At 42.9% G+C, this 12,018-nt stretch overlaps 1 long non-coding RNA gene across 1 annotated transcript; it reads left to right on the top strand.

Moving 5' to 3' along the window:
• The first annotated feature begins 5,811 nt into the window (after positions 1 to 5,811).
• LOC115948451 lies at positions 5,812 to 11,205 on the top strand. Its single transcript, XR_004082282.1, has 2 exons — positions 5,812 to 5,904; positions 10,781 to 11,205. It is a non-coding gene; the product is annotated as an uncharacterized LOC115948451 (long non-coding RNA).
• Positions 11,206 to 12,018: the final 813 nt, after the last annotated feature.

Below are 12,018 nucleotides of genomic sequence, written 5' to 3'. Positions count from 1 at the left end.
GCTGAAAACTGTTGGGGATTTCAATGTTGATAATGAAAATCTTATTTATGGAATTGCTGAACACGCACATAAAGTCTAAAAAGCAATAGCCTAATAGATGAAATAATAGTCCAAGGGAAAAGGAGTAATGTAATCACATCGTTCCTATTTTCTAATGGCCATTTCCTTGCTTAGTCATATTCAAAGAGAGTCAGGGAACTGTGAGGTGCAGCTGTTTCTGGCACCTTCAGGCTGGTTTCAGGACTCACATAAGTTTCCTGTCCAGTTAATATTTTGGTAGTATGCAAAAGGTGCGATCTGTCAGAGATTGCTGAAGATCTGGGAGCATTCTTCTGCCTTTAGGCTCAGGTAAGAAGAGGTGTGAACCCCCATCAGAGAAGGAAGAAAAAGATAAGTATGGCTCAGGAAACTCCCATTGTTTTCTAAAACCGGGCTGTAAATACATGGTAATTAAATATATGGTAAATACAGCTTTTCTGTGATTAAACCCATCAGATGCTGCAAAGCCAGGATATGTTTACCAGGGAAATGTGTGTTGTGAGAGAATAATGACTGTACAGCTTCCTAACTCCACTGCATGCATTTATTCCACTGAAATCAGTAATCATGTCAGAATAGAGCTAGTTAAATATGATGGGAAATAAGGGCCTTTAATACAAGCCTCTCTGCCTGTCCGTCCTTTTATATGGCACCTCCTAACACAGTGTCTGAGTGCAGAGTTCTTTGCCCTCACCTGATTTAAAACTTGAAATGGATGTGGTGGAGAGCTCTGGTCCAGAGCAAACTGCCCGAGATGAATCAGCTGCTCAGACTGGCCTCACAGAAATGATAATGGGCTTCTGTGTTCACAGCCGAGTTATTTAAACTGTCTGATTTGGTCCTTGGACATGAATGGGTCGGCTGCTCTGTCTCAGACCCTGGTGCAGGAGGGGTCAGCCTTTGGAAAGCTGGATCAGGGCAGTGCAGCCCCGGAGCCCCTCGGAGCTTTCCTAGATCCCATCTCAAAGTGCTGGATCCTGGGACTGATGCTTTGGTTTTGATCTCCCCTCCTCCAGGAGGCTGGGAGTGGCTCACACGCTAGGAGCACATGCTGCTGCTGGAGCATCTTGAGGGAGGAGGATTGAGGACTTCTTAGGAGGCAGCTTTTCATCAGAGAGTGCAGACTTGGATGAATTGGAAGGATTTCTCTGGACTACAGCAATTTTGGTGAAATTGCTGAGAAGCAGCATTATCAGGCAAGGACACTTTTAATTCAATAAAGATAGAATGCTTCAGCTGACTTTTGTTTGATTCTATTGTGAATTCTAAGGTACTATTGTGCACACCTTGAAGCCATTAAGGCAAAATGAAGAAATCAAATAGGATCAAGATTAAATGTTTTCTACTGTCTCAAACAAAGCATAATTCAATTAAAGTACCTTTGATGATCACTACACTGCAGCAATTTCATTTTTGAGATATAGTGCATCATTTAGATTAATACTCCTGCTTGAAAGAAAAGCAAATTTTGGCATGCTGATGTTTCCTGCAAGCCCAGCAGCCCATGAGAGGGATTGGAAAATTCAGACTGAGAGCATCTCTCTTCCCTTTCCCCTGGTCCTCTCTTTGATGCAGGACCATGGCAGGAGGGAGAGGAGGGAGAAAGATAAGAATTGGGTTTATCATCTATAAATAGAGACAGCCCTTCACACTCACTTCCTTGAGAAGTCCTGGAGCACCAGGGGAAAGAGGAACAAAATAAATCTGAGAGAGGCTGGGAAAGTTCTGTACATTTCAGGAATGTTCAGAAGCCAAGTTAACTCTGGCAGTCTAAGTTCTTTAAAAAGACACCATCAATTAGTTTCTCAAGTTTGATTCTGTCCTGTATCTACCAGCTGGAAAGTTTGTTGGGCAATAAGCATAAGTTGTAGAATATAAATCATTGCCCCTGACACCCAGGGAAAGCATCACTTGTTTTATACTGACGTGGCTGTGGTCACTGCAGATTGCTTGTGCAGAATCTTGGGCAGGATCAGCAGCTTTGTCCAGACCTAGATTTTTAGATTATGGGAGTTAAAAGCTGAAAGAAACTGTTAGGAAGTTTAGCAAAGGAAGGCTGTCATCACACTTTGACCTAAAATGGAATTAAACCATCCACTGCTAAGGGACCCAGTAGCAAACCTGCCAACATTGCTCAAAAATATTTTAAAAATTGTTTTATATGGACTGTGCTGCATTGGATTTCTTCCTGCTTGTTTTTTAGTTTTGTTTTATTTTTTTTCCCCATAGGTGAAGAGGATGTGGAAGATAGACCATACATGGAAATCTATGCTGGCATCTGCATAAAGTATCGTTTCCTGGGAGGTAGGCAAATAGGCCATTGCTGGTGTTTATTAAAAACAGTTTTATGGTTAAAAAAAAAAAAAGATAACAAAAAGCCTGTCCTCTAAACCAACACGCAAGTGACACCCAACCCAGGAAACTCAAAATCAACAAAATAAACCTTATTCCAAAAGCTGGATTTGGTTTTTAATTGACTGATTTCCTACCAATAAGAGGACATTTCAGGCTGGTGGGCCCGATGAGAGGTCCTTGAAAGCCCAAACTGAACAAGCATGTGAAATATTTAAGGCCACATTTTTATATTTATTAAAAACAGCCTAAATAATTAAACTAGTTGATTCACTAGTGGCTTTCAGGCTCATGCCCAGAGTGAAAGGTCATGACCTGACATACCAGGGCCCCACTTGGTACTGATGATTGACAGGAAAAGGAAATAAGTTGATATCTTTCACGTGGGAATCACAGCTTGTAGCAACTATGAGCAAGTGGGCTATTTGGACTTTGTGGGAAAACTTAATTGTGTTATTATTCAAAATCTTCGTTCCCAAAGTTGGTTCAATGGTGATTTATTTACTTATGTGATAAAACAGCTGTGTACTGTAATAAAATACAGGTCACTCGCTGATGTTTAATGCACAAAAGTGAAGATATGTTTGGTTTCTTTTGCTTTGAACTTACAATCAAGCAAGGCAGCGGGGATGACTTTGAATTATTAGGAATTTTCTGTTAGTGTATTGGAAATATTCAATGTTCTCATCATAGTATATATTTTTCAGTGCTTGGTTGTGGAGAAGGAGCAAGACACCATACACTGAAATATGAGTGCCTCTCCACCATATGCTTTCATTATTTCTTTATAATGATAAAAAGGGGCTGCATTCAGTGCCAGACAATGTCATGGCCCCAGAGATTTCAGTGGCCTGCAGAAGAAAGGAGAAAAAAGCATTTATGATATGAATGAGGATTTGAAATGGCTTTTTAAAAAAAGGCCTAAGATCCACTTTCACCCTAAATTCTGAAATCACTTGAAAGATGTCTAGATGCAGGGTTTGAAGAATAGCAACTTTCCACCAGGCTCTGTTTTATATGCAGGATGGCTGCCATCTTCACCAGGCTTTGTTAGGAGGTCAGATAATTGTACCAAGCAATAGGTCAGAGCCTAACTTCACACACTGTGTGATTTGTTCTAGCAGTGAGCCCTGTCATCTTGATCCAGAGGACGTTTTCTGTGCCCCAGTCATTTACAAGTCAGCCAAGGGATGCACTCTGGTTTGTCACTCTGAGCTAAGTTCAGTGGGTTTTGTGTGAGCTGCTCTGTCTTTGTGCCTTTCTGCTCCTTCCCCAAAGAGTGGGCATGACATGAACTGGGCCAGGCTGCAGGTCCATGCCACACTCCAGGGATTTTGTGGCCTTTTCCAGAAATTCCATGCACTGCCAGCTCCTTCAGCCCTGTGTCTGTTGGATGATAACAGTCCATTAAAAGTCCCATAGAGTCAAAAAGTAGTTTTACCCCAGAGCAGGCCATGGTGGGGAAGGTTTGCACATTTCAGCTCAGTGTGACACCACAGTTTGGGTGATAAAGCAGGCAGTGCTGGCATTTCCCTCAGAATATCTCCACTGCTTTTGTGAGCCTTTCCTCATATCTTATTCTCAATTCAGAGCAAAGCAGCCCTGCTTGGGAAGCTCTGGAAACTCTGCCACTTGTACCACAATCACCAGGAGAATTTTAAGCCTTAAAATAATCTGATTCTACCACCAGTTACACAGTAAATCAAGATAAAAGTTGCTTCACAGAGTTAGTAAGAGCTGGTGGCATTTCTTTCTCATTTTTTTTATGTTATTCCTTCATATTTAACATCTGGCAATAGTGCACAATATTTTACCAACAGCACAGACATCAGATCCTGCCACAGGAGTGCAGGTCTGTGATAAGTAAATCATAATCCCTAGCTGAGCAAGGAAATCAAGAAAAATGGATCCAGGGGCAAAAACATGCTCAAAATTGGAAACCTTTCTGCAGCAATACCAACCTACTTCCTCAGAACATTTGAGCAGAAGGGGGAGGTACTCAGCTCTCTCAGTACTTTCTGTCCATCCTTGTCCTGAAAGGAAAGGGCTATTCTCAACCCAAATCCAGCCAATTTCTGGAATTCATTCACTTACAAAATGGAGATACAACAAACTGGAGAGCAGCTATCACCAGAGCTGGCTATAAAGCAGCAGCTGCAGATATGTGGAAACTTGTCCCCCTGCGTTAGAGGCCCCAGTGTGACCTTGCATGGCCCATGAAAGTGTTTAAAAGCCATGATGACACTGGGTTCTGACTGACCGTGTCTAGATTCAGCCTGAACATCAAGAGGAGAAGGGCTCTGTGTCCCGTGCCAATTCTCTGATCTTTCCATTGCTCTCCTCCTCCCCACCTCCAGGCTCTGTGTCTCAGCAGCTCCCTGAAGTGAGCACCATGACATGAATCTGGAAGGGAAGAAGCCCACAACTCTTCAGAAAAGAGCAGTTATTCTTAGCTTTGTTTTGCTGATGTTTTTCTTTCTTTTCCCCCCTTTCTTTTCTTTTTTTTTTTTTAACAAAACAGAAAGCCTGCCAAAATTTGGGCTCTTTGATGTGCTTTGGAAAGAAAAACAATGCTATCTATCCAAGTCCTCTGAAAGGAACAGAAATATGTCATTTTCAGGCATGAATTACTTGAGAAGAACAATCAATACATTTCACAATTAAAGATGGTCAAAAGTTTTTTAATACTTTTCTGGAAATTGTTTATTAAGAAAATTTATGAGACATTTGCCTGTTTCAGTTAAACTTTCATTGGGAAGATTTCCTGAATTACAAGGTAGGTGAAAGGCAGGAGGGGGAAGAAAGAGGAAGATGCTCATGTTTGCTGTAGAATATTCAATAATCTAATAATACCCTGGGGGGAATATGCAAGACCCCATCCAAGCTTTTATTCTCTTGGTTTGGATTGAGTAGGTGAACCTGCCTCATCCATTTTATTCATCCTACTTTGGGATGAGCAAAACAGTTAGGTCATAAAAGCAGGATCTGTTCTGTCCTGTTTGTTTGTTGATTCAGCTCTCAGTGGACATGTTGCTTTATAAAACTCTTCAGCTGTAAATGAGACACTGACTGCATTGTCTCATATTTAGGAAATTTGCTTTAGATAGAAGCATCCCAGGCTGGAATCTTGGGCCAGTAAATGTAGGGAAGTTTTGAAGCTGCAGTCTTGGAAGTCATAACCTAATAACTAAACTTCTGTTTGCCCTCTGTTTTTAAGTCTTCTCCTCCATCACCCCAGCAAATTTTGAAAGAGCTGATTTATGCAATGAGAATTTTTGACATTTTTATTAAGTCCAGGCATTTAATAAAGACATTCTTTCTTCAGTGTGATTAAACTGAGGTAAAGAAGCCCTTGTGCTATTTCTCTCTACTTATTGAAGTTTTTAACAGATTTCCTTTTATTTTTCCTTCCTGTGACAGGGCCTGTTACATCATTTCCATTATCTGCTCTCACTTTCCACTGCAATGGCTGTATGGGAAATGCATCTGCTTCTACAGCTGAGCTTTAAAGAGGTTTGTATCTATGTCTACTATTTCTGGTCCAGTGTTTTCAAAAAAAAGGAAAAGAAAAGAGAAAAAAGGGTAGAAGTTAGACATAGACTGCAAAGGACAGGTTGCTTGAGATTGGCATGAAGGTGTTTGCTCTCTCATTGCCTGTGCTGCGCTGGCTCTGTGGATCGGGCTGGTTTACTTGGAAGGATCAGGGAAACCTGAAATGGTTTGGAAGAGAGCTTAAAGGTCATCTCTCATTCCAAGCCATGGAATGGAAGATCACTCCCTACCTCAAGTTCAGACTACTTGACTCTGAGAAATATAACAAAGCCTGGCTTTCAGAGGAAACGTGCTGTGTATTTCTTGAAGGTTTTTTAGTTTGTCTTTGGATATCCAAACATTTGAGACTTCTACAATATCTAATCACCCTGTGAAAATCCAGGCCAGGATTTCAGACTTTGAGGATAGCAAGCAAATGCCTTAAATTAGAGGTTTCAATTAGAGAATATTAAATTCTCTTCTGTAACAAGAGATGTTTTAGGAGAAATGGGAATAGCCAGGTGGGAGTAATTGGTTTTGGAAGAGTCGAATGTGGGAGCTCTGCCCAGCACTTTCTTTTATTACAGCCGTTTTCCTTCCACAGCTCAGGAAAACTCATATTCATGCACAGCCTTACACTTCACTGGGATTCCCTGACTTGGAGACTGTCAGCACTGGCTTATTATACAAGCTCTTTGTTTTATCCTACACAATACATCTCGCCATACACAATTTGGCCTCTTAACCTGCCGTGAAATATTTCAAGGGCTTGTTGCTGGAAGGCCTCGCCTCTCCTGGCTGTGATTTGTGCATTTTCCTGACAGCTTCTAACGGCTCGTGGTGGGCTGCAGCACAATGAACTCATGCTGCAGAACAGCACACTGAAAAAGATCTTTCAAATTATTGTTCCGGTGCAAAAGGTGCCCAATCACCTTCCACCTGCGGATTAGCTGGTTGCTATAGGAACACACTGTAGCTTTTCAGTGCTGTGCTGCTGTAGTGCCCAGATTACTGACTCTGACAAACACAATGGGGGGAAAGAATCACGGGTTATTAGTGCTGCTGCTGATGATGATGTGGTGTTATAAACCCGGGGTGGCACGGAGGGGATGAATAGAGCAGGAGCCTTGGAACGCCAAGGACGGGAGGAGGAGAGGGAGCAGAGTGGAGTGGAGCTAAAGTCATCGCCACGGAAATGTTCTCTTTGATCTCCTTCTCCCCTCTGAATAGGTATTTTCATAATGTGATGCCAAATGCAAGCAATGCTGTAACTGATGGCAGAGCCACTGGTCATGTCTTTATCTTAGTAGGGGGCTGCTCCTCCTCTCTTCCCTTTTCTTCCAGTGAGTGCTGAAATCTGAACCTTTTCATTCCTGCAGGATTAACTCTGACCAAGGTCAGAGCAGCTAGTCACCAATATTCATCATGGGTGAGTCAGGCCTCCCTGGGAAATATCACCTGAAACATCCACCTACACACAGGGCTTTAACGGGGAATTTTGCAGCATCAGAAATGGGGAGTGAGCAGCTGAGATCAGGCCTCTGTCTACTTTGGTGGGCACGACTGAGACTCAGGAGTTTTTGCTGCTGAGCACCCTCCTGCAGAGCGAGCTGCCTGTGTGTTTCATAGGGGAGAAATAACTGCTTGCAGCTCTGATTTGTAGATGGTCTAAAATTCCAAAGGAATAGTTTTGCTACCACTTGCGCTTGGGCAGGGTGAAGCGAAGGAATAAAATATATACTTGTCCATTGCCTGTGTGCCTTGAGCAAAACAAGCTGTGTTTAGTCACAAGTTCACCAGATGGTACTCTGGGGGTTATTGCTGTTATATTACATTACTGCAATATATTAGACAAGGCACAGTGATTCATTCCCTCTCCTCAGTGCTTTTGGAGGCTGTTTTCCCTCCCAATGGAAGCACAGCTGACCCTGCTGCTGGTGACCCTTGGGACCCCTGTGGGCTCCTGTTGAAGCACCAAACGTCCCAGCACCAGCGGCAGCACCAAACCTTGCACAAGGCCTGGCTTGCACTCTGAGAAGTGGCTCCACTTTCTGATTTGACCCAGCTGATTTGGGACATCATCTTTTTTCAGCCCTGGCTGCCTCCTCCCTCCTTCCCTGCTCCAGCTCTGCTTGTTTTGCCTTCTCACTGGGGCCTCCCCGACCTTGCAATTGGACCCTTGTGACCCTCCAAGCAGGGGAATGGCCTTGCTCCAACCCCTTGTTTGCAAAATGCACTGAAATACAGAGTTTGCACTGTACTTTGGAGCCCAAGGACTATCAAAACACCACAGAGAGGTATTGTTTTCCTCCACTTCTGTTACTCTGTAGGCTGAAACCCTCAGTCCAGTGAATTATGTGCTGGCTGACACCTAAGAACCCATCCTGGGTTGGTGCCACATGTGCACGCAGGGCATAGGTGCTGCTGTTGGTCAGCTGGACAGCCCCTGGGACCATCTGCCACCCCTCTCTGGCCTCCCTGTCTCACCATTATGTTCACTGACCAGCTGCCTTTCCTCATTGCCCTTGACAAAGCTCCCAAGCCACATTCACCCCTTGCTGTGAGAGGAGACAAAGAAATGCCACAGCCCCTCGCTCTCCCAATGGCCTTGAGCTTCTGATCCCAGTTTCCTTCTGCTCCCCGGCACTGCCCTCGTGGTGCCAGGACACTGACTTGTGCTTTCCCCTAGTCACGAGCTCCGGATCAAAATTTACTCCAGTTTTGGCTGAGGCATGTGAAAGAGTTGACACTGACTTGTGCTTTCCCCTAGTCATGAGCTCAGGATCAAAATTTACTTCAGTTTGGCATGTGAAAGAGTGATGGAAAAGGTTGGGTGGAGCAGAATTTCATTGCAGGTGTTACTGTAACTTCAGGCAACTTGAAAACTGAAGATTTGGCCCTCTGTCCCTCAGATTATGCTTTTCATTTTGTGATCCTCTGGAGGAAAATTAATTTCCTAGGCTGAGCTCCTGCCTGCAAATTTAGAGGGACAGAACACACGCTGCCTCTTCAGCTTTAAGTGGCTTTAAACGGGGACATAAATTGAGAGAGACACCTAACCAGGGAAGTATAGAAACCTAACTCCAATAAAACGATGGGAAAGCCTTCCAGCACCATCATCATAGGTAAGCATGACCTTAGCAGAGCTCAGGAGTGCTGTGGGAACAGCAGTGCAACACTCCTGTTATGCCTTATTTTTTTATCAACAATGTTCTCCTCCACTTTGACGTCAGCCTCGAGATTGCTGGCTGTGATGCTCTGCACCTTTCATATTTTCTTTCCAGTCATAATATTGCTTCAGTCGTAACCTCAGCACTTTGAGGAATAATTGTCCCTGACAAGGGGGTGAATCACTGGCAGAGAGTTGATAAGCATTACATACAGATGACAGAAGTCAGGACATATCGGATTACTGCTGTGAATATAATAAAAGAGAGCCTAAACACTTTGGCAGCTCAAAGACAAGCCATTTCATAACTCTCTAGTGGGGCTATTATCTTCCATTTACTGCCACTGATAACCAGGTTGCAACTGTCTCCCTAGGATCTAGTTACAATTCACTTAACACTTAGAGGACCAGACATATTGGAGGACACTCGGATGAGGATAATTTCTTAAAGATCATTTATTTTTAAATTTTTTATCTTCCTTGCTTCCCCTCTTTATAGTGCGATAAGAACCTAAATCAGGAAGCTTTGAACTTCTTTGGGGAAAGGAGAGTTCATGGTCATCTTCCCTTTATTCTTTCACTCCTGAGTTTCTTTTGAAGCCAGTTGTTCATCTCCAGCTGGATAAGTGACAAGCAGGTTTCCACCTCTGCTACTCTTGTCATACATGCACACAGACCTGAAAGCTTGTTCTGATACTGACTCCATTAGGTTTGCACGTGGGTGTTGTGTTTTCATTTTTGCAGCCAGGAAGGGGCACCTGAGCTTACAAACCAGGGGGTGTTGGTGTGTATCAGTAACAGATAATTCACAGCAGTGCCAATTACAATCCCCACTGGTGGAGTCTGGATACAGATGATATTTATATGTGCTGTGTGAGATTTTGTTTCTAAACCTCACTAAGAGGAGTTTAACGCTTCGTGCTCCCAGATGTCAAAGTTCTCTCTTTTAGGCTAAAGAGTAAAAGAATTATTTGGCTGTGGCAGAAATCTGGTAAATCAGCAGTGACTCTCCTTACTAGCCAGCATACCAGTGAGAAATATTTATTAATCTTAGGAATTAACCCTTCTGTGTGAAGTGAAACTGTATTCTGCAAAACTTTGCTCTTGTATCCATACCATGATCAGCAAAGGTGAGCTCTGCTCAGCTTTCAGTGTCTGAGGTGTTTTCAGATGCAGGCCAGAAGTTGATTCCCCCTTTTTCAGGCGGAAGACTGAAGCCTTTTCTTGTAAGTTTGGCCACATAAATCCACTCCAGGCTACAAGAGCCACCTTCCCAGCCACTGAGGGAGGAGTATCTTTGCCAAACGTGATCAGGAGGATGGGAGGACAAAAGCTCAGTGCTGTTGGCAACTCAGAGGTTGTGCATTCATAAATGAACCCCTTATCCCATGCACAAGTGTTCTCCTTACGTTACCATCACTGGAAGCTCTGCAAAGAAGCCTCTCTGTGAGTCTGAAGGGCCAGATTTGGTGATCTAGAAATGAAAACATCCTTCTGTTACTTACTGCTTTAACCCACAGTGCAAACTTTACATCTCAGCTGGCCAAAAATAGGTCCTTACTGCTTTATGCAAACCACCACAAATCAGTTTGGGAGAGAAATTGTAGCAGGCTTTCCTAAACTACAAACAATAAGCAATGCTTAATTGCCTTTTCCTTATGATTTGCATCTCTGCTTGATTTTTCACAGCACAAGTCCTCTTCTGCTACAAGGAACCTGTAAAGAGCAACAGCAATTAAGGAGGGAGGAAAGAAGCTGAAACAGTAATTCCAAGTGGTTTTCTCCTCAGGACTTCTGGATCTCACCACTGACTTTCTAGCAGCCAGGCCAAGGCAGGTGAATCGCTCTCTGCCCTGATTTATCCATCTGTCAAATAAGCGTGGTCAGTCCTACCTGCTCCACCACTTTGTCACGCGCTGCACCCAAGAAATGTCTGTAAATTGCTGTAAGATTCTGAGACCAAGGGAAGGCTGGAAGTGCCAAGTGTTGTTGTTGTTATTGTATTAACAATGTTGGCTGTTTTCACTGTTCATATGGTAGCCTGGCTGGAATTGGGCAGGAAGCCCAATAATACCAACAACCAACAAGAAACTAAAATAAAATGTTTTACTTAATGAGAGCCTCTGTTTAATCAGAAGCCTGTGTAATTATGTCACAGAGGGCTAAGGATCTAATGTTTTCCTAATACATTTGCTTTTAAAGGGACGATTAACCCAGCATATTTCAAGATGATAAGCTGCTTCTTTGTTCAGTTCCAGTTATTTTTTTTCTGCATTCCCTGGTGAGTCCAGAGAGAACCTGAGAGTCAGAGGATTTTTCTTAATTGCACCATAACTATCTTGTATGTCTGATGCTGGAGTATTTTCTAAAGACACAGGTTATTAGTCCTGAGTTGGATGGGTTTGCAAGAGAATTCAGATGCTGAATTTATTCTGGTTTGGCTCCTCTGAGGCATGGCATACATTACAGAAAGCTCTCAGTATTCCTGCCTAAAACAGTCAATATTCTTAGCAAGCAATTTGATCAGGAAGAAGGAATAAAATTATACCTTACCTTGAAACAAGTAAATCTTGGTTTAAGCATTAAAGATTGGTTTTGGCTTACTTTTAAATGTTATGTTTCTGCACATATTTTGCAAGATCTGTGCACATGTCTGTCCAGTCAGTTCTTTTCATATGTTTTGAAGAGAATAACAAAAAATCTCTTCATTTCCTAAAGACCACTGTCTTAGGAGATGATAAACATCAGTCCATATTGAGATTCCAGGAGACATATTTATGCTGCATGAGATGGAGGAAAGATCTCTGTCATGTACGTGAGGTTCTCTGATTTACTCTTAAAGATCTGACTGTAAAAGATCTCATGGTTCCCCTGGGGAATTTATCCCAGATTTTTTGCCAGGAAGGACATTTGCTAATATCCAAGCA

The sequence above is a fragment of the Geospiza fortis genome, unplaced genomic scaffold (assembly GCF_000277835.1).
Source record: "Geospiza fortis unplaced genomic scaffold, GeoFor_1.0 scaffold330, whole genome shotgun sequence".
Classification (NCBI taxonomy): Eukaryota; Metazoa; Chordata; class Aves; order Passeriformes; family Thraupidae; genus Geospiza; species Geospiza fortis.
This window is presented reverse-complemented; position numbering and strand designations above follow the sequence as displayed.